At 43.4% G+C, this 23,157-nt stretch overlaps 1 long non-coding RNA gene across 1 annotated transcript; it reads left to right on the top strand.

Moving 5' to 3' along the window:
- Positions 1–4,285: 4,285 nt before the first annotated feature.
- LOC125989245 (uncharacterized) lies at positions 4,286–22,499 on the top strand. The gene is made up of 4 exons (XR_007488633.2): positions 4,286–4,699; positions 8,805–9,227; positions 15,165–15,316; positions 21,070–22,499. It is a non-coding gene; the product is annotated as an uncharacterized lncRNA (long non-coding RNA).
- Positions 22,500–23,157: the final 658 nt, after the last annotated feature.

Here is a 23,157-nt window from a genome sequence, read left to right as displayed (position 1 = left end):
AATCAACAGCTCTTCTGGTGCAAAGAAGAAGAAAAAAGAGCAACGTGTGGAGCGACCGAGGCTTTAGAGCAAGCCAAAGCAGTTCAATGACAGCTCAAAAAGGCAATTGTTCGTATTTTAAATGGCTGTGAACTGTCACAACGTTTGAGTAAATGTCATATCTGTTTTGAGAAAAGAAAAAGTATCAATTTTGTGAGTATTTTTTTCAGTGAAAGATATTTTTTCCCTAAATAGTATTATTTATTTATGTATTTGTTTGTTTGTTTATTTATTTATTTACGGAATAACGAAAGGTAGTATTTATCTACAGTATCGTTTTGCTGCCACACTAGGAAAAAAAAAATCACGAATATGATCAATTTCATATTAAAGCCTGACGTGAAAGTCAAACATACTCTGTCCATTTTTAGTTTGAGTGTCAGACGCCAAAAGTGGTTTGGCTTCCAACATGTTGGCATTTCTCTTTGTCAAAATGTGACCGTAATCTTTTATCTTCTACTCATAAGTTTGTACTGATCGCAAATTCAAAGTAAGTCATTACAAACTTGAATTTCACACGGATCCTCTTCCATGCCTACCTGTTGATAAACATACCACTGGTGACATGTCATGTAAATGCTTAGATTGACAAATAGAAACATCCAATGCGGTCCATGAACTATTTGTCTCCTCAGAGTGCAACTTTTTCTCAAAGCGTCCCTAATACTCATCCGTAGTAAAAGCGTATCCATCGGCAATTAGGTTGCCTCGCTTGGGTGGCTGACGGCTCTGCCGAGGCCCGAGCTTCTTCGCTGTGGATGAGGAAGACGAGGATGAAGAGCTGGAAGCTCTTCAGGGGGAAGCTCCTGTCTGTTAATTAGCGGCGAGCAGATGGAAGAAAGTCCGCACGTCGCTGGAGGATCAACTACCCCCCCGAGAAGCTGCAGCGGCAAAGCGCTTTTATTTATTTCTCAGCTCAGCCGGTGTCGCCTCGCATAAGCTCAGGAGCCTCCCCGGGAGAGACGAGAAGGGTCCTTCTCCTCCGGGATTTTGCTGAAGATTCTTCCGTAGGCTGGCCGAGTGTTTGAGTTAAGTCACTTGTGGCGATTTTGTTTGCGAGCATCTGTTTACACACGCTCGCATTCAATAAGCCGTAACCTGGTCGGCCCCTTACGTGAAATGCACCGCCGAGGCATCTGCGGTTTCAGCGGCAGCTCGCTTTTGATGCACACAAAGACTCGATCGGGGAAGACAAGTCCCAAGAAATGATTGGCTTCACCAAAGTTGCATCCACAGAAAACACAAACAACTGGGAATTAACTTGTCGTGCAGAAGTTGGATCAAGTATGGCTTAAAAACAGGAAGCATTTTAATTCACAGCAATGGTGTTCTGCAAAAAAAATTGATTTGCCTTGAAAAAAAACAAGGCTTTTTTTTTTTTTATCATTAAAGTAGTAGCTAGCTACCCAGTAGCTCCCAAATATGCCCTAATTATATTCAAGATGCTAATTTGTCAAGCTACTTTTCACAGAAAACCACAACAAATTTGGACGATTCGCCACGAAAGAAAAAAATATTTACACAGAAAGTGGTGATGCTCAAACCAATTTCTCCTAGAGTGTCCACCAAATCGCTACCCGACTTGAAGAACCTATCCTAGAAAGATGGCTGACTCCAGATTGCGGACCACTTATTTTGTGGGTGGAAAATGGTACACACCTTCTGACTTTCTGCCCTGAAATCAAACTTGACCAAACATTGATGATTCCTCATTGAAAACAACAACAATTCGAGCCAATTTTTTGGTCCCGATTCTTTGTGGGGGAGTTTATCTGATTGCTACCAAATCTGGATTTGACTCACAGGATGTTAAATTGAGTTTATAAACATACGGTTGAAATATTTAAATCGGCATCATCATTAAAGCTGGAACTCTTGAACTATGACCTCAATGTGAGAATGGGAGAGAAAAAAAGGCAGATTATGACGATGTGAATGTCGCTGCCCTTAAAAGTAATCAGATTACAGGCTTTAATCTGCGCTGAATGGCTTTATCAGTGTATGCATGAAGAGCAGAGGTTGAAGCGCCCCATTCGCCCCTGAAGAAATTCAATTAAAACGTGAACAGGCAAATCTGTGGAAATTCCCAAATGTTAACGGGGAACTTAGACACGCTTAGCACATGAAAGTGATCCTATCAGTAGCCAAAGAAGTTTCTCTCGTGTTCCATCGCCTCAAAGGACCAAAGACAAGAGCGGCCTGAGCCATTTTGGATCGAGCATATTAAAAAAGGATTGAATTTGTGCATGGTAAAGTGCATTTATAATTTCATTTCATTTCGCTCATTTTGAAAGAATCCACTAGCACGATGGATATATTTGATCATACCGCAACATTTTCTTTAGTAAAATTGAGATAAAATGTTTAATGGGCATTTAGAATGATTTTTAATACGACCGAATTCGGATAAGAAAAAAAAATGTAATAACTACAGCTGGAAGCCAACACTTTTGAGAAAATTTAGCTGACCAAGCTTATTTTACTTAGCAACCTGAAAATTGGGTACGTACGTCTATTTTTAAGCTCAATTGGTTAACTTGCCCTCAAACTGATTTTTCAAAATTCAGCCTCTAAAACTAGTTTTACTTCGAAAAATGTAACCTGTTACATGTCTGCCTCCAGTAGACCCACAAAAAAAGTCTCAAAACGCAGATCCCTGAAAATACACAGGAAGTCTGCCAGTTTGGCTTGACGCAGCAGTTTTAGGATCAGTTTGGTCATTCCAGGGGTCTCTCGAAAATAAACTCCCGCGACAGATTTTTCCCATAACATTTAATTGTCTATAATTTGAGGTTTTATTGTTCTGAAGTTGATGAAACCAAGAACCTAAAAACTGTAATTCACTAGGTTGAAAAATCAAACTCAGTATCTCCTCTCCGAAATCAATTTAGTTAAAAATGTGAAATGTCGATTTGTCGCACATAAAAAGTCTCAATAAGCCATATTTGAAAAAAAATAAAATAAAAAATCCACCATTTTTATTTGAAGCCACCATTTTAGGTTCAAATGATCAATTTTCAACGGTCCTTCAATTAGACTCCAAATACCAATTTTGTCTGATTGCCACAAATACCAGACAGACAGGTCAAAGTTTGACACACAACTTCAAATATTAGAGGGTCCATTCATCGCTGGGCACAGCTTTAATGTTTGATTTGAGATTTGACAGGCAAACTCAAAAAGGCGATTTGCTTGGTTGACGTCTCCAACCGAGTGCCGTCTCCTCCACGTTCACCACATCAGCGCTTTAACAAGTCAAGTTCCACACTGCCGAGCTCATCATCCATGACACTAAACTCTCTGATGAGACTTTTATTTTTCCACCTTCACATCTGCGGCCATTTTTACCTCTGTTCTCCTCTTTGTATCGTGTCAGCAACGCAGCCATGTGATACATGACAGGCTCCGAGGGGTTAATTGTGGATCTAATCAATACTGTAGCTCATGTTGTGCACTCCCCGCGGCTCAAAGGTCTCTGGCAAAACACACACAAACACATGTGCACGCACACACACACACGCAGTCAATAAATCACCCAATGTGACGTTTACAGATGCTTTTACTATGATGTGTTGTTGCTTTTGCGATGTATTGACAAACCAAATAGGGAAACAGGCATCATGTGACCTCCATCAACCTCAAGTGACCAAGATGACACAGAACCAGTGTAAAGGAAAACACTCAGTAAAATAGTGAGGCTGGTAAAACAGCTCCAGTCGTTCGACACAGTTGACAGTTTTATTCAAATTAGTTAAAATGGTGACGATAGTGTCAACAGTGGAGGTAGATATCATCTATGTGACTTTCAGCATCAGTGTAAACAAAAAAAGGTTTGCAAAAAAAATTTAAAAACAGAACTATGAGAACAGTGTGTAGCTAAAATACATAATACATATAAAACTTATACTCAGGAGCAACTTATATATGAAATTATTAACACATTATATCATTTCACATGTTATTTTCACACTAAACCTCATGAGAGCGCTCTAGACCTGTGGAATAATTGGAACTGCAACTGACGATGAGTCTGCCGTAAGCCACGTAGAAGAGGAAGCACTGCATCTTCTACTTCCGGGGTTAGCGGAGTTGTTTATAAGTGACACAGAGAATGACAATTTCGTTGGATTTAATGATTTGGAGTGACGCGGATGGGTCGATAAACTTGTTAGCATGTTATTTATGCAATAGTTATTTGAATAACTCTTAATATGTTACGTCAGGCACGTTCTTCATTCCTTGTTTATGTGTTGTGTAACGTTAGCATACCGTAGCATTCAGCCTGTTGTTGCCTATTCTATTTTAAATTGCCTTTCAAGAGGCCATATCTCTTCTTGATGTTGGATTTTATCAAATAAATGTCCCCAGAAAATGCGACTTATACTCTGCTGTGACTTATTTATGTCTTCTTCTATATTATGCATTTTATGGCTGGTGCGACTTATACTCCGGAGCGACTTATACTCCAGAAAACACGGTACTTCAAAGGATCAAACTACCTGAGCTGACGTCGGAGTCAGCGTTCAAATATTGAAGCCATGGGCAAAGCCAGGAAGCTCGTCGTTGTGTGTGAAGGTGATGATGTCACCTCCCTGATGTTGATCTCCGATGTACCAGGCAGAGTCAACCACCGTGTATGCTATCATCGCATCATTTCACGGTGGGTGCATCAGCGTATGTGTGTGTGTAAGAGGATCGGTCGCCCCACATTCAAGCAATAAATGCCTGACTGAATGTCACACTCCTGCTGGCACCCTCCCGTCGCTTGTGCTTTTTTGCACTCGCGCATACACGCTGCTTATCAGTAAAAGCCAGCCTTGCGAACGGACAACACACACATGAAAGGATGCTACATACAAACAGGTGTGCAGATACACACACACACAAATATCAAAGACAAAAGACGTAATGATGCCACCTTCACAAACACAAAGAGAATAATCAAAGAGCAAAGGTGACAACTTGTTATGATTCCAATTATGATGATTTTATTATTGATGTCATTCGTCTGGAGCGTCACTTTTGTCTTCCTACTGTCATGGAAATAAATAGTCCCCCTGAGGATGAACAAACACCGCCATCACGAGCAGCTTCTCAGTGCTCATTTTAAAAACAATACATCATTCAAAATTAATAGGAGGGTTGCTGTAGAAAATGCGTGCGCTCAAGAGGAAAAATATATATATATATCTCCCAAAAGGGTTTGGGTTAAAGGTTAGCGTTCGGAAGATCGGTGCTTACAAGGCAAATCATGGGTTAGGGTTAAAAGTTAAAGGTTAGGAGATGAGGTTTCAGGGATACTCTTATGATGTTGGATTTTTTGGGTTAGAGAGTTTTGGTTTGGATTTACAATTTACAACACAAGGAAAGTCATCCAAATAAGCCTCAATTGGAAGCAGCTCTCCCAGACAGATGGGCAAAATTGCAAAGACTTTGCCAGACAACGCCTCTACTGTGGGCAGAGCATGGCATCAATATTTGACTGGAATTTTGGAAAATGTAAAAACAAAAATACCAGCGTGGACAGATGTGTGTCATAAAACGACATACAACAAAAGACACATGCCAAAAAGTCAACAGTAAATTGGTCATTTTGGTTATAAGAAGACCATTTTGAGTGGCCGTGTCATTTCTTCTAGGAATTTTGTCTAGTACAAATCTTATTTGGCTTGGTATTTAATGGAGGCGGAGGGCCATGTCAAAGCTCGATGATCATTTCAAGGATCAAACATGAAAAAGGAAACCCTAATAACGCCTTTCTGCAAGACATATCTTATTACATCCCTAAGTAAATCCTTTAACTCCGTGTACGTGTGTGTGTGTGCATGTGTGTGTGTGTGTGTGTGTATGCGCGTGTGTATGCATGCGTGCGTGTGTCATCCATCACTGTATGTATTGAAATAGGCAGCAGCTCTCTGACTGACTGCTGGCTAAGCAGAAGCAAGAGAGCAAATTAACAAGATTCGCTTACATACACACACTACACACACATTCGCACATATAAAAAGCGTATAAGGCATTTTCAACTTGAGTTACATTAGATTTTAGTGGATTTAATCAGATATTTTCTGAGCTGGACATCCTAACCCATAAACGGGTCCTAGAGAACTGGAAAACGACTAGGACAGCGGCTCCCATGGACTGGACTTGCCATAAACGACCCCGTTAAATTACCCCTGAAGTCAATATAGGTGGTAAATATATACCGTATTTTCCGCACTGTAAGGTGCACCTAAAAACCTCCAATTTTCTCAAAAGCCAACCGTGCGCCTTATAATCAGGTGCGCCTGTCACGGTCGGTTGGTGTAGCAGCATGGAGCAGGACGACCAAGTGCAGCTTGGACCAGGGTTTATTGGCGGAACTCAAAAGGCAACTGACATGACAGAGCAAACAATAACTTGACTGACTGACCGGGACGTGAAACAAGACAGCAGGACATGACGGCACCAAGACAGGACAACACACCGAACGACAGGAACCAAAACCAATGACCAAAACCAAACCAATAACAATACCAATACCAATACCAATACCAAAACCAAATCCAATGATCCGACCGGGAGAGAGGGGCAGACAGGACTTTTATACAAGACAGGTAACGAGAGGCAGGTGGGAACAATCACACTGATCATGGGCACACAGGAGGGGAGGGGCGAGCACACAGACAGAAACCAAGACAACAGACACATAGTGGAGCAGTTGGGGGCGACGTGACAGAACCCCCCCCACAAGGGACGTCTCCCGACGTCCCAAAAAAAAAACAAAAAAAAACTAGGGGAACCGAACCGCGCCGCACTCGGGCGCCGACTTGGGGAACCGCACCGCGCCGCACTCGGGCGGCGACTTGGGGAACCGAACCGCGCCGCACTCGGGCGGCGACTTGGGGAACCGAACCGCGCCGCACTCGGGCGGCGACTTGGGGAACCGAACCGCGCCGCACTCGGGCGGCGACTTGGGGAACCGAACCGCACCGCACTCGGGCGGCGACTTGGGGACAGATCCGCACTCTGGCGGTGACTTCGGGGACAGGTCCGCACTCTGGCGGTGACTTAGGGGACAGAGCCGCACTCGGGCGGGGACCTAGGGGACAGAGCCGCACTCGGGCGGGGACCAAGGGGACAGAGCCGCACTCGGGCGGGGACCTAGGGGACAGAGCCGCACTCGGGCGGGGACCTAGGGGACAGAGCCGCACTCGGGCGGGGACCTAGGGGACAGAGCCGCACTCGGGCGGGGACCTCGGGGAAACACAACCGCACTCCGCGGCGACTCGGGGAAACACAACCGCAATCAGCGGCATACAAAAGTCAGTGCCGCAATCGGCGGCCACTCAGGAAGTCCGTACGGCAATTGGCGGCGACTCCGGAAGTCTGTACCGTGATTGGCGGCCACTCACAAAGTCCGTACAGTGATCGGCGACACTCGGAAGGCGGGGCTCTGCGCAGCGGCAAGAGCCATCACGCGCCGCAGCAGTGGGAGTGGAGCCAGGGACGATCGCGGGTCCGACGCAGCTGGCTTGGATGTCTGGCGACGTTCGCGGGTCCTGCGACGCTGGGGTGGAGCCCGATGGCGGCCGTGAGTCTGATGACGCCGGGAGGCACTCCAACGGCGGCCGTGGGTCCGGCGTCGCGGCACCAGAGTCCGATCGCGGCCGCAAAGCCGCTGGCGCCAGAAGCACTCCGATGGCGGCCGCGGGTCCGGCGTCGCGGCAGCGAAGTCCGACGACGGTCGCAGAGGCGATGGTGCCGGGAGGAACTCCGATGGCGGCCGCGGGTCCGGCGTCGCGGGAGCGAAGTCCGATGACGGTCGCGGAGCTGATGGCGCCGGGACAAGCTCGGACGACGATCGGGCGTCGCAGCGGGAGCTGGTGGTGGAGGGGGGTCCAAGCGCTGGTCGTTGTGATGGTCGGATCATTCTGTCACGGTCGGTTGGTGTAGCAGCATGGAGCAGGACGACCAAGTGCAGCTTGGACCAGGGTTTATTGGCGGAACTCAAAAGGCAACTGACATGACATAGCAAACAATAACTTGACTGACTGACCGGGACGTGAAACAAGACAGCAGGACATGACGGCACCAAGACAGGACAACACACCGAACGACAGGAACCAAAACCAATGACCAAAACCAAACCAATAACAATACCAATACCAATACCAATACCAAAACCAAATCCAATGATCCGACCGGGAGAGAGGGGCAGACAGGACTTTTATACAAGACAGGTAACGAGAGGCAGGTGGGAACAATCACACTGATCATGGGCACACAGGAGGGGAGGGGCGAGCACACAGACAGAAACCAAGACAACAGACACATAGTGGAGCAGTTGGGGGCGACGTGACAGCGCCTTATATATGGACCAATATTGAGCCACTACAGCAGGTGTGTCCAAAGTCCGGCCCAAGGGCCAAATGTATATATCTTATATATGGACAAAGTTTTAAAATGGGCCATTCATTGAAGGTGCGCCTTATAATCCGGTGTGCCTTACAGTGCGGAAAATACGGTATATATATATATATATTTTTTTTTTTGTCTTTTTCTTGCGATCATGAGACACTTTCCCCTAAAGGTTCCAGGATTCCTCAAAAGAAGCTGGGTGTTTTATTGGCCCTCATTTATTACCCCCAGGAAGTAAATTGGGGAAATGGCTCTGCAAGATCTTCCTTTTTTTTATCCCAGTTGAAATCCCCGGCTCGTTTTTGTTTACTTGTGTTCTTTCCCGAGCTCCTTCCTCTCTAATCCTGCATTGTTTTCATTTCAAGGTTTACACGAAGGTTGCCGTGACGATCCGGGCATCCTTCTCCATCTGTACGCCTCATCTCCTGCCTCAGAAGGCGTAACAACATAACACTTCATTTTACAAGACAAAACATGCGGCGCCATGGAAGATTGGGAGCCAAAGCCTGGCAGCGCACAGAGGCAGGCTTGGAAAAAAAGAGAAAAAAAAAAAGGTTCCTCCGAGGCGGCGAGACAAAACGATGGAGGCAGGTGCACTTAAGTGGAGGAGGAGGATGAGGAAGTCAAAGAAGAAGAGGAGAGGAAACGTTGAAATGAAACACCTCCTCCCTCGCAAGCGAGAAGACTAAACATACGTGTTAATGCTCCCTTCCTCCGCTGGGACGAGGAGGAGGAGGAGGAGGAGCTGAGGCTCAACTCCCCGCGGCTACACATGCACTCAACAGCAGGTGGAACACACACACACACACATGCGTACAGACACACACCTTGCCACCAAGTGTTATCTTTCGACGAAGCGCAAGTGGAATTCTTTGCAAAAGAACAAGCAACTGCTTTGTCCTTCAAAGAGACAAAAAAAACTAAGTATTCAATCATTGATTTATTGATCAATGCACAGGTGAACACTTGAAGCTGTTTTCTTTATCTTAGTATGGAGTGAAACAATCTTTTTTTTTATAAGTATTTGACACATCAAATAGTAGAAATTTACGGTTAGGTTTTCAAAGTAATGTTTTGAAACAAGGTTTAGGGCAGGGGTCTCAAACTCCAGTCCTCGGGGGCCGCATTCCTACATGTTTTCCAAGTTTCCCTCGTTAAACACACCTGATTCAAATGATCAGTTCATCCTCACGTTCTGCAGGAGCCTGATAACTGAATCAGGTGTGTTTAACGAGGGAAACTTAGAAAATGTAGGAATGCAGCCCCCGAGGACTGGAGTTTGAGACCCCTGGTTTAGGGTTTTCGAACAAAGGGTTTCAGGTTTAGGATCAGAGTTTCAAAGAGAAATTTCAAGGCCAAGGTAGGGTGTGAAATAATGGTAAGGATTTTATTATAATTAATTATTTTAAACCAGATGTAAGGTTTAAATGACGTTTCCAACTCTGCTTAGGGTTTCAAATTGGGATTTCAAGAAAGCGTTATACTCTAGACTCAGTAATATTTCTATGTCGTGATAATAATTGAAAATAAATGTCTTTAAATGTCTATTCAAAGTCCAAAACGTTTTTGTGATGGCAAACCCTCTCGGGGAGCACAAGTTAATTGCGTGAGAACAATTGTGATCCCTCATCTTGTAACAACACCAAAATTTGATCCTTTGGGAGCAAGTGGGAGATAAAAGATGAACCCGAGTTGCTGGCGGAACAAAATGTGAAACCGCATCGGCCAGGAGAATCCATCTGTCAGCTGACCGGGCAGCCGTGAATCAGCTGAATGTGTCGACTAGTGCGCTAATATGCCGCGTTGACGTGTGAAAATGTGCATGTTGTGAGCGATGTGTATACTTTGGGAACGGCAGGACACATCTCAGCCACCGGCAGATGGCCGGAGAATAAATATTGACGACATTTTGTGGATTTATTGCGTAACGTCAGCCATATTCACAATTTTGTTGTCATAAGTTGGTTAGCGCAGTTGTTTAATTATTGGGCTCTGTCGTGCGCCCTGGCCTAAAAATAATAATAACGCAATTTTGAAAAAAAAAGACACAGTCCCACCACACACCAGCCTGTTTAATTTAGCAGCATGAATTTGGGGTGGAAGTCTGTTATTTATTTTTAAAAAGACCTTTTTTTTTTTTACCTCACTTGATTAATGCTAATATGTGACATTTTTTAAATATCAACGTTAATTGATTGCCCCGGAATTCACTTTCAAGTCAAAATTGAGTAGGAAATTAAGCCTTGGAATCCAGTTTCACTTAGCAACAGGACATTTTGAAGGCATGTCCATCTTGATTAGCCCTGTAAAAAAAGTAACTATGTCTGGAAGTCTGCCATTTTGATTCGAAGCTTCCATTATAAGTTGAATTGATTTTGTCCCAATCTGATATTTTCAAAATTAGCCTATGCAATTCCAACGTTTTATACGTTTATTGTGGGGGATGGAACATGTTTATTCAAGTCAGGAGATTCTAATGATGTTTGCTATTTCACACCAAAGGTATAAATAACCGCAAAAGTGTACATAAGCTTCTGAAGGCGTGCGTTGACACCTCACGCCTCCACAAAATCATGACTCATAAGGAAATGTGTAAATTTTTAAACGTCTTATATCACAGATTCAATCAAGGTGAGAAATTTCAGCCTTCTGCAGGCAACTTGCCATTCAGGTGATGTGGCTTGCCTTCTGGCGAATGGACGCCGGAGATTTGTTCAGCTAAACATCACCTCAGCAAACGTGCTAATTAGCTTGTTTACGTTGCACGATGCTGTGCAAATTTGTCCAACAACAAAGTGTTCATGTTGTGGTAGCTTTAATTACGCTCAAGCTGCTAATAAGCTATATTTGGCCCTCATCAGAAGCGTCTGTTTTACCCTGACTGTAATGACCTTAACTCCCAAGCCAACTAACTCTTTGCCCTCCCCTTGGAACTTAACAATTGTGACTTTTAAGTCCCACCCAGCTCACTTTCACTTTCGTTTCTGCCTTACTTTCTTTATCAACGAGCAACATTTCAACATTGCCATGTGGTTTTTAGCTTGGGGTCATAAACAGACCTAGAAATTCAGCAACTTTATATGCTATCACTATCCACTTCCTTCTTACTAGACCAACTAGCTACTTGTCTACCTTCGCACTTTCTACCCTGGGGGTCATAAATCTTGTTTCATTCCTAAAAGATCGTTATATTTCTTTAGCCCCCACGTTGCACCTTCTGCGATTGTCCATCTGGCTACCTTCCCTCGTGTCTACCAAATGTTTTTCCCCAACCCCTCCCCGTTGCTTCGCTTACTGGACCAACCAGCTAGTTGTAGGCCCTTTCTCCCCTACTTAGGGGGTCATACATCTTCAGCCATTTTTTAAATGCTAAGCTGTATCTTCAGCCCCATCGTGCATTTCCTGCGATTGCCCAAAAAGCTACAGAACTTACATTCCCCAACTTGTCTATTCTCAACCCTACCCTGTTGCTAATTAGACCGGATATTTGTCTGGCCGTGTCCTTCACACCTCAGGGGTCATAAACCCTAAGCACCCATCTGTATCTTTTCATCCCTATTCATTCTATTTTCTTCTTCGCTTCCTTTCTTACATACTTTGCAGCATTTACACTTTGTGGCTTCTTGACGACTTTCCAGTTGAGAATGTGACTTTGGTGCGGCGTGCGGGAAAGAGACAGTGCCCTCGTGTCCTTTGTCCTCTGAGGATTTTAACCGGTGTAAATTGTCAGCGAGGAAGCAGGCCGCCGGCGACCATGCGTGACGCGACCGGCGCGAGAGGAGAATAATTGGACAAGGTGTTCATGTAAATGTCGGGCGGGCGCCGACTGTAAGGTGGGATCTGCGCGTTCATGCGGGTGACAGCTTGAGCTTCCCGCTTTTCCTTTACCCATGCCAGATGACTAATCTGAGAGGCTTGGAGTGCAGCCGGAGCAGCAGGAAGGTGATGGGAGTTAAGGGTCCAAGTGGTAGTAAAATAGAAGAAAGCGAGTAAGGGAAACAAATACCTTTGTGTTGCAGGTAGAGGAACATCAACCCGGCAGCTTTACTGCAAATGTGAAGTTTGTATGATTTTGGCTTCGAAATAATCATCCATCTATTTTCTATACCGCTTATCCCCATGGGGGTCGTGGGCGGGCTGGAGGCTATCCCAGCAGTCATCGGGCAGTAGGCGGGGGCCACCCTGGACCGGTTGCCAGCCAATCGCAGGGCACACAGAGACGAACAACCACCCACACTTACCCCTTGGGGCAATGCCAAGCATGTTTATGGGATGTGGGAGGAAACCGGAGTGCCCGGAGAAAACCGGATTGCCCGGAGGAAACCGGAGTGCCCGAAGAAAACCTACACGGGCCCGGGGAGAACATGCAAACTCCACACAGGGAGGGCCAGAGGTAGAATCGAAAAGCTAAACAAGTAGTGTATTGTATCCACACAAAGCAATCCGCTGTGCGAACTTCAGATTTAACTTGGCCAAAACGTCTTCAATTCATTAACAAGGATATGAATGTGTAATGTGTGTACGTGCATGTACGGTCAAACAGTGCGCACTTAATGACAATGGCGATAAGATAAGCATAATTGCATATCTGGCTGGGCAACATATTGATTTCCATTCTCTGTGTAATTAAAATCATTTGGTCCCAGTGAAGAAACACTCCACATAATTATCGTTTGCCTTGAAACGAATGCAGTCGTCTCTCCCCCCCAACCCCGCTCGGTGCTCTGCTTGGCGCCCCGCCGTCCCCCCATGTGGGCCCATTGCCGCTTTGGAGAAGTGACACCTGTGACCTACTGCGGGGAATTCAATTGGATCGCCGTCGTCGGCATGCGGGGGCCCGCTGAGGCTACGATGCAATACCAGCTTTATGCACGTGCAATTCAGTATTCATTTATTCCTTCATTCACACACATGGGCCATTTATTGTTCATTTTTGCAGCATGAGGCCGGTGAGTTTTTGGGTTTGAAAGTCCGACAGAAAGTCCGTCGTACTTGGTCAGTCACTCAAGTATTTAGTCACTTATTTTGTGAGTTAGTTGCACACTCATAAAGCCAAGCAGCCACTTTATTCGTCAGTCACTTATTTCGGCTATTCAGCCAGTATTTTAATTTTTTAGCAAGTTAGTAAGTTGATTAGTTAGTTTGAGTCCATCAGTTTGCAAGCAAATTATTTTGAGAGTCAACCACTTGAATAATCACTGATTGGTTGGTTATTAAAAAACACTGGCTTGCTAACAAACGAGACGGACGGACGGGACTGACTTACAGACTATTTAACAATTGATTGTGTGGCCCAAGCCAGAAAGCATTTAGTATCAGCAGATCCTGATTTAGTGTATCCATCCAGACGATCATCAAAAGCAGTTTCCAACCAGCTGAAGTAGACTTGTTAGAAGTTGACCACCTCGAGTTGATTAATTCCTCAAGTGACTTCATCTTTCTTCCTTCCTTCCTTCCTTCCTTCCTTCCTTCCTTCCTTCCTTCCTCAATGAGAGCAGGACTGTGGCGAGCAGGATGCCATGTTCTAATCAGCTGTGATAGTCTCATAATTAATGGGATTTGTTAATTGGCTCTTTCCTCTTCGGGGACACTTGCTGTGAATAAAGTATTTACAGGACACATCGCCAAGCATATCCTCCAAGCCTCCCTCCATCCTTTTCCTTCCCCCCCGACAGACTTGAACTCGGCCTGTCTTTGACATGGCTTCCCACGGCCGTCATCTTTGTGTTTACTAGCTCGCTACACGGCCTGATAACTCCCACAATGCAATTCCAATCAAGTTGCTTCCCTCTTCAAACAAGACTCCCCCATAGCCTCGCATGCACCCACTTTGGTGCTGTCGAGCTTGACAGGCGAGAAACCGCGATACGAGCGCTGCCGCCTCCAGATGAACAAGTTGTTTACAAAGACGGCGTCGATTTTACGGGCTACAGGTGTAATGGAGCAGTCGCCGTGCTCGAATTGTGTTACTAAGCAAGTGCAAGTTACTACAAGCTTCTGGATTGACAGCTACAATGTACAAGACAAACACCGCCACTGAGTGATGGGCAATCCTGACATCATTGTCACCTAACGTTTTTTTGCGTCATGTCCTCACAAGCTTTACCTGACTCACTCTTTGGAAAGGAACTTTGCTCGATTCAGAACGTAGGACCCTGGAGCCTTAAATCAATTTTAAATTTGCTTGCTGTAAAACAATGAGAAAGTCCCTCATGACAGGAAAATGAAACCTCTTGAAAAAAGCCAATTGAAATTGTTCTCGTAGCTAGTTCCAGGCAGCGACTCCACCCCAATAGCACAGTGGAATATAGTTTCGCAAGTATTCCTAATAGTTCTGGTTTGACCTCCTACGCTCTGGCCTTCCGACGTGGTTTACAAGTTCTCTTTATTCTTATGTTCTATTCAATTAAAAAACATAGATGTTAGGTACATTAACAATTGAAGATGTGGTCTGTGGGTTGTTAACAACCTGTTAAACTCAACTGTGACCATAAAGAAAACGGATCAATAAAGCCATACTGTGAGGAATCTCGTCAAGGAGTCTTCTTAGTAAATAAACAGGAAGTGGCTAACTTTCATGCAACCGCTTCGGGATCACTATCAGCTTGTTGGTGGGCCATCAAATCAGAATCAAGTACCCTGTGGATAGATTTCAATTATCTGCAACAGAATTAAACCAAACGTTGTGATGCTTGTCTTACGTTCCACTCTTGTTTTATACACAGGCATTCCCAGGCCATTTGCGAGATGCAGTCCCTGTAGCGAGTCCAGGAGGACCCTCCTGGATGTCAGAACCTCTCGCCCTGTCTCTGGGGGTGAGCCCAGGCACCCTCCGAAGGAAGTTCATTGCAGTCTTTTCTAAAGATCTTGAGCGCAGGTGAGGCTAGCTAGTTAGCTTGCTCATTAAATGCAGAGCGCTTCATAATCACAACTATTTGCTTCCCTGATTATTTTCCGGGTTTTTCATCGTACCCCTGATATCCTCGCGCCCCTTTCTTTAGGTCATTTTGTTGCCAGTCTTTCTTTTTCAGCATTTCACAGGGCTGTTTTATTTAATCACTTTGGCACTGTTTACAGGAGGAATTTTTCTTCCACGCCGCTGTAAAATCGCATTCTACCCCAGTCGTGGAATCCACGGCGGGATATTTAATGCAAAGCTGGCGTCTGGTGCTGCTGACAAACTTGACGCGACAGTAAAACGAGCCTTTCACGGGCCTTGTCAGCCGGGTTGAGATTTAAATAAAACAAAACGGCCCGCCTCCAAACAAACAGGATAATTATGGCCTGCGGAGCCAAGCGCTGTCTGTCTTCCCGCATTGACTTTCATTGCGCCGACATTTAAGCGGAAAAGAGTCGCCTCTCGTCACCAAGCGGGAGAGAACGTTTGGCGGTGGAAATCAAGCGTGTGACAGACGAGAATAAATCTTCTCGCTAGGCGCAGTGTGAAGACAGAGGACAGAAGGTTATGTAACGCACGCGGAGGAGACGCTCAATCTGCTTTGTTTCATCGCTTGTATGATGTTATTCACCGTCCGCTTTGGAAAGTACACCGTCTGATAAGATCTGTTTTAAAAATACAAGGACAATGAAACTGAACCATTTTGGGGCGAAGGTATCTAAGGGTCATGATCATACGTATATGACGTAATAGTCGGGGCCTTACACCCTCAAGCCCGCGTCGAACATATATTGTAACAAGCGTAGCATTTCCTCAAGCTAACGTTGATGCCGCTGCCATCAATTAAGCCGCTGTAGTGTTAAGTACCGTATTTTCCGGACTATAAGTGTGTGGCCCATTTTAAAAATGTGTCCTTATATAAGGCGCACCGGACTATAAGGCGCACCAATGCATCATGTCAGATTTTTAATCCAAATCAAATCATTCTCCATTTTATCTTTTTTATTTCAACTTCAGATGCAACAAATTATTATAGTATTTTTATGAATAAGTATGAATCTTTTTGATTCATGAGTCATAGTCTTCAGCGGGCCACTTATGATCGATTTCATGACACAATGCTTCGGGCCGGTTTACATTTAGGAATTTGGTCCATATATAAGGCGCACCGGACTATAAGGCGCAACGTCGGCTTTTGAGAAAATTTTAGCTTTTTAGGTGCGCCTTATAGTCCGGAAAATACAGTCCACACAATCTTCGTTGAGATCATGACAGCAATCGCTCTTCCAACCTTGTTTTCTTAAAAGCTCTGTCACTAGGCAACCATCAACTAAAGTGCCCTTTGCACATTTTGCTTGACCAATTGATGTCTAAATGGACCACCCGCTTCTCTGAAATAACATCAGTAGAATACCTCCGGAATAAAAAACACATTAGAGGAGTCTAATATGCTGCTTTAGTCCGAAGACCTTTTGTACAACTTTGCTTCCTGTCTGTTCACTGTTCACTATCTCCTCTCGCGCCTCTTTATCTCTATTAGAGACGTTGTTGAATAATAAACGTGCTTGTTGGCACGTAAAGGAGTCTCGTGGGGAGGCTTCTGCTGGTTCCCGGCTTTTTCTTCTTCTCAGCAACGTTAACGCCGATAGATTGAAGCATCAAGACAAATGATGGGGTCACTCCAAATGGTTGAGCTACACTCCGGATGAGTAAATAAGATGAATAAGATGATAAATAAAAGGATTCATAAGACCCTTTGCAGATGCTTTTTGGTGAGCTCACCATTTGAATCGTGTGTTGGCACAAGCTTACATAAAACTAGTAGCTCGCCAAGACCTGACCTGGAGAACCCTGATGTTTCTTTAAACATCAATAATTGGGTAAACATTTTTTAAACAACTATTTTTATTAGTATTTTTATTACTGTTAGTCTTCAATTAACCTAATATATATTTTGTAATATTCATATTACAAAAACGGGCAGGGCAGCTGAGCGGCTCTCGAGGACCAGACCTGGTCTACAAGATGACTTGCAGTCTTGAATGAACCCAACAAATATGTTTTTCCTGTTTTAAGCAGCTTTAATATCCATGAAGATCATGATTGCCACTCATGAAGTGGTTGTGCCTCAGAAAAAAAGATGAGCAAAAACACGACGATAAACAGATCATTACAGTCCGTTTGTTATCCATTACAGTACACTCGGAATCTTTGCTTGATGAATGAAAGAGGAAGATTGAACGGGAAAAACTGGCATGTTTAAGAGGAGAAAGTATGACAAGAAACAGACGACACAGTCTGGCAGCTCCCGTAATTAAACGTCATACTCGAATGCCGTTGTGCCGCATGGGCACTTTTTTTATTTTTTACCACGGACGACTTCCGTCATTTATTTTCATCTGTCTCCCTTTTTATGTTCGCAAGATGATTTTTTTTTTTTTTCACTAGGATTGGCAAGCAACCATTTCAGGGGATACCAAATGCTTATCTGCTATTTAGAACAAACTCCAGATCCTGTTGAAGATAATATATCGCAAAGCTCGGGCCAGGTTGTCGTCACTTGTACTCAAAAGCCGTTACTTGCCGGAAATTCCTCCAACACGATGTTTTCTTCAAATATACATTAAAAAAAAAAAAAAATCCAAATCTCATAGTCCGTTTGAGTATAAAGACAGGCTTGTTCTAATTTTATTTGCGTAAACAATCCATGGTGTCATGTCATCCATTCCCAGCTATATTTGTCTCTGATTCGATATTATTTTCATTCGTCTATGTCACGCCTGCCCATGCAGAGAAAATGTTTCTCTCCCACGTTATCACTTTGTCTTCATACATTTGTTTATGAATTATTTCCTCTGCCTATGTATTATTATCTTACATTGCTGTACTTCATCCTCTTCCTCGGAGCGTTGCCTAACGAGCATCGGCGATGACGCCATTTTGCTCTGCTCTGCGGGAGCCGGAGGACATCTATTCAAAATGTGCTCATAAATAAAAGAATGGTGGAAGAAGGACGCTTGATGCGCTGCTGCAGATGGGAGCGTGGAGGGCTTCATCCTGCAGAGAGCGGCCCACCTGCCGACAGCTCGCTGGGCTAACATCAACGACACCGTCGGCCTCATGGAACTCTCCAACGACGCCGGTGTAATGTTGTGTGGCTGGAAAACGGCTTGGAAAACATTGTCCTCAAGATATGCATTATTATTAACATGGATGATGGTTTAAAATCTTGTTTTTTTCAGACATTGAGGAATGTTTAGCTTTCAGCAAAATTTGTTTGGATTAAATTTGTGTTTTTGATAAGAGACAATAACCAATGTAACAATTCAAAGGACACGTTTGTCAACAATGACAATATCTTCAGTAAACCTAACAATGGACAAATTAGTCTTTTAAGAACTTAACGTACAAGATTTTGTTTTTTAGTCTTCTTGTGTCTTTGTTCCAGGGCAATACAAGAATCGTCTTAAAACTAAACCTTTGTTGTCATCAATTAACCTAACCTGAAAGTCACAACAATAGACCGAATTAATCGTCAATGACGTGTTAGTGCAGACAATTTGGAGTTTTCAAAAAAAAAACAATTATGGAAAAAAACATTTGTCAACATTGAAGACGGCGGAGTGAATCGAACATAGTCTGCGTCGCCATTGAAGTAAGTTTGGAATCTTGAGTGACGCTAACAATTGCTATCCCTTCTCTTATGGAATGTAGTTGATGAGCAAGCACAACACGCAGACACGTCGAGGTGTCTTCCTGGTTAATGAGGTCCGCTTCGTGGATGTCGTCGCCGTGTTGTTGTGCCTCCAGCTTCCCAAGACGTCAACTGTTTAGCGCAGCTAATGATTGGCAGGATGAACGGATTACCGCGCCTTAATGAGCTGCGCCCGGAGACGGCTTCCAACATGCCTCACCATCACTTCCCCTCTATGATGTTAAAGATTCACACCTTCCTTCTTTTCCTTCATTAAGGTCTCCGATGTCCATTGGCAACCTGCTAGCCTGTCAGCCAGCCCGCTCGCTTATGCTGATGATGCAACTCATCCATAATACTAATTGGACGGAACAGCAGCAGAACCTCAAAGTGATCAAAAAAAATCAACGTTTTCAAAATCAAATATATATTTTAGATTACTTCAAGACTAAATGTCTTTGATAATTATGAAAACCTATACGACAGGATGAAGACTGTAAAAAAATTCCTAAATAATCTAAAAACACGTACGCAAAGGTAAATTATTAAGATGTTTTTCTTTCCGTATATACACCTAGATAAGGTTCATTAAATTGTTTTTATATAAGGTGATTTAAATTCATTGAAAATTTGAAAATTGATAAATTGCAGAAAATTCAAGATATGAACTAATACATAACTGAATTTCAAATTTTGAGGTTTTCCAAAAAATTTGGTTATACAGACAGAATTTCATGTTGAATAAAGATTAAATTGTTTTTGATATTTACAACAATCTACATCAGGTTCTTTTAAGCACAAATTATTTTGACACTGACTAAATCGTAAGTGAATTTTAATCACGACTAATTGACTTTGGTTCATTAAGGTTAAATTGTCTTTAATTATTCATTCGTCATCCGAACCACTTATCCTCACAAGGTCGCGGGGTCTGGAATATTAACAGAGAAAATTTACAATATTACAATTAAATTAATAAATTGGAAATTAAAATACAGCTTCATACATTAGCTTCATTAAAGGCTAAGTTAATTTTGATGTTAGCAAAACATGGTCAAATATCTTTGGATTTTTACCTGGGCTATACTCAAGTAATTATTTTTCAAAATCAAATAATCTGACAGTTATTTCTCAATAAGAAAATATTAAATAAAATTATATTTATGACTTTAAACAACACACAAAGTTAATATGATTCAGTCGTTAGTTTGGTTTGCAAACGTGAGAAAAGCACTAAAAAGAATGATTGTTGATTTTCAAAATAGAAGCAAATATTTTCGAACGTCTTTTTTGGTTTCAGCACAATTTGATGAAACACAACAGAAATTGACTTTTGTCGAGAGGTGACAATTCTGAGGATTTTAACCAATTTTCATAAGTAAAGTGTCAATAATAATGAAAATAGTTATTGCACTGTAATGTTTGCAAATGGTAAAGATTCTGCTAAGACTAATATGTCTTGAATGTTGACTTGGAAGAGCTGATCTCATCTCCCAGCATGCACTCCTCTGCAACGTCTGCCCTGAGGGGCCGACACAAGCATTCAGCGCAAGTCAGGTTGACGCTCGATTCCTTTGCGTCCATCTTTATTTCTTTGGCTTCTATGATGAGCCTCTGTGTTCAGGTGCCAGCTTCTCTGCTGTCTTTTTCTCCGCCAGGTAAATGTATCAAAGTGCTTGTGACGGCACCAAAGGAACCGAGAGAAAACAGCTGAATGTTGAAAGTTTCAAAGTCATGGGTTTCAGGTTTTAAGGATTCAAGCTAAAGTTTACCATCTGTATTGGGCTTTCAAGCCAGGGTTTGTATGCAGGGGTGAGTTCTTTAGGGTTTAAATACAGATTTTAAGCTTTGTCAACGTGTCATCTCTTTTCTGCACCTCGCAAGCATGCTGATACGTTTGTGACGGCACCAAAGGAGAGATGGCAGAAAACATGTCAGGAGCTGAATGGCCACTTTGTTTGGGAAAACAAGCACCTGCTGGCTGCTGGGAAGTTCTTGTTTTATTTATTTAAATGGTTTTTTTTCTTTACTTCAACAGACAAGCATGAAAAGCCACGTTTCCCGCTTTTGACGCCATGACGAGCTGACACCTGAGGAATTTCAACCTGACACTCACAACGACCACAGTTTGAACGGCGTCCCGATGTCTCCAAATGTGTCATTGGCGTCTCCCGTCAAGAGACGCTCAAAACCTGGCGGGAGATAAGCTAGCGCACTCGTGTTTAACGTACAATACGAACATTTTGTCAGCTCAGACATACGTCAAACATTTGGTTGCCAAATATTGCACTCTCGTCCTCCACAGTAAGTAACAAAGTGTCTCGTTTTAATGGTTATAGTTACTGAGGGTTGGTTCGTGTACTTTGAATGTTGCACAAGTTTCAAATTATGTTTGGAATTTTAAATGTCAATTCAAGTTCTAATTTCAATTCCATTTCAAGTTTGGGGAGGCTCTCCAATCAAAGTTTCAATCCACGGTTAGGATTCCAAATTAAGAATTCAAACCAGGTTTATAGTTTTCAAATTAGGGTTTCTGGTCCTGTTTAGGATTTCAAAGCTGGGCTAGGGACATCTATTTAAAATGCTTGTCACAACGGAAATATCATCTCTCCACCCTATAATCCACAAATGGTACGACCCAGCAGTACATAAACCAGGAAGTATCCAACTTACTTAGCCTTTCAACGTCATCACTGACACGTTCATGTACCAACCCACACTGTCTATGAGAGGCCTTTATGCTTATATTTATATTCTTTACATATAAATAGGGATCAAAAACAACAAACTCATACATTCCACACATGATGTGTGCGTTTCTACTAGGTTTATCTGGTTAATGCTGTAGCTTCCATACAATTGCATCACTCCATGAAAGTGACATTTTATATTTATGATTTCCTCCCTGTTTTAACCCGTAGAGCCATCCTAGCATTAATCATCAAACTTGTACACTTTGTCATTTTACGCTTCACGTCCATCTGCCTTCAATGGCACGCTCACACCGATTGGAAATGTTTTTGGGGGGAAATCACAGTGAGTGGCAACTGAGCTGCGAGGACGATGGATGGTTTTGCTCCTCCCGGTAATTAAACCATATCGTTACTGGAAAAATCTTGACGCACTAAAGCGAGGATGCCCACGCTAATGCCGGCGCCGTCAGTCAAAATGGACGCCAAAATCGCAATTTGAATGGATTGTTGCCACAAACATCAAATTGAGCCCTTGAAAGTATCTCAAATAATCCTAAAAGGCATCATCTTGACATTGTTGATTAAAGATGTTCTTGGCATACACAATGGCACATCCTCCAAGGATCAACATGGAGCTTTTCCACAAGAAAGGATCCCACTCTTTTAAGCTGTCCGCTTCACAACTTCATTAAAAAGGACGTTTGCGGTGTTGTCACAAGATTTCACCATAGCCTCTCTTCGCTAATCTCTTACCATCGTTACTCGGGAGAAGTGACAGTAAAACGAAATCCGGATATTGTATTGGCTTTTTCTTTGAGTAACCAACAGGAGGCGCCATCATATGGAAGGTGAGTTTGATGCTATCAACGATTTTGCGGTGAAAAGTCCAGCTTGTTATATGAAGTTGTCTGATTGTGTCTTAATGATGGAAGTTGAAGTCAAGCGGTAATGGCCACGAGTTTGTATTTCATGCGGACGTGTTTCGTATGGCTAGGCCAAAACCCGAATTTCTAATTTCATACACAGTCGTGCATTGTGGACACAATTTCATCTTTCTCTCATGTCATGTCGAGTGCTCCTCCAAACACATCCGACTGCGTGACCAAAAGATCCTCCCAAAGATCAATATTTGCACATTTGAGCTTGAACGTCATGTACACAAAAGCTACGCTACGCTAACAGCTGGCTGTAATAAAAAAAGACGCAGGCAGGCAGATAAGGCCGTCTGGATTTAAGTGATGCCGCAGAGCGAATCAAACACACCTAGCAAGCCAGCTTTGAAGCCTGATTCTACTTTAGATCCTTCACAGGGGAACGCCCGGAGCGTGACGAAGCTCACGCACGAAGGGCCGCTAAAAACTTCTCGGACCCCTGCTCAGGTGGTCTTTTATTGGTCCCGCCGCTAATGTCCGCTGGCGTCCATTCTATTCTAA

Source organism: Syngnathus scovelli, chromosome 1, assembly GCF_024217435.2.
Source record: "Syngnathus scovelli strain Florida chromosome 1, RoL_Ssco_1.2, whole genome shotgun sequence".
NCBI lineage: Eukaryota > Metazoa > Chordata > Actinopteri > Syngnathiformes > Syngnathidae > Syngnathus > Syngnathus scovelli.
The sequence above is the reverse complement of the archived record's forward strand: the minus strand, read 5'-3'. Positions and strand labels throughout refer to the sequence as shown.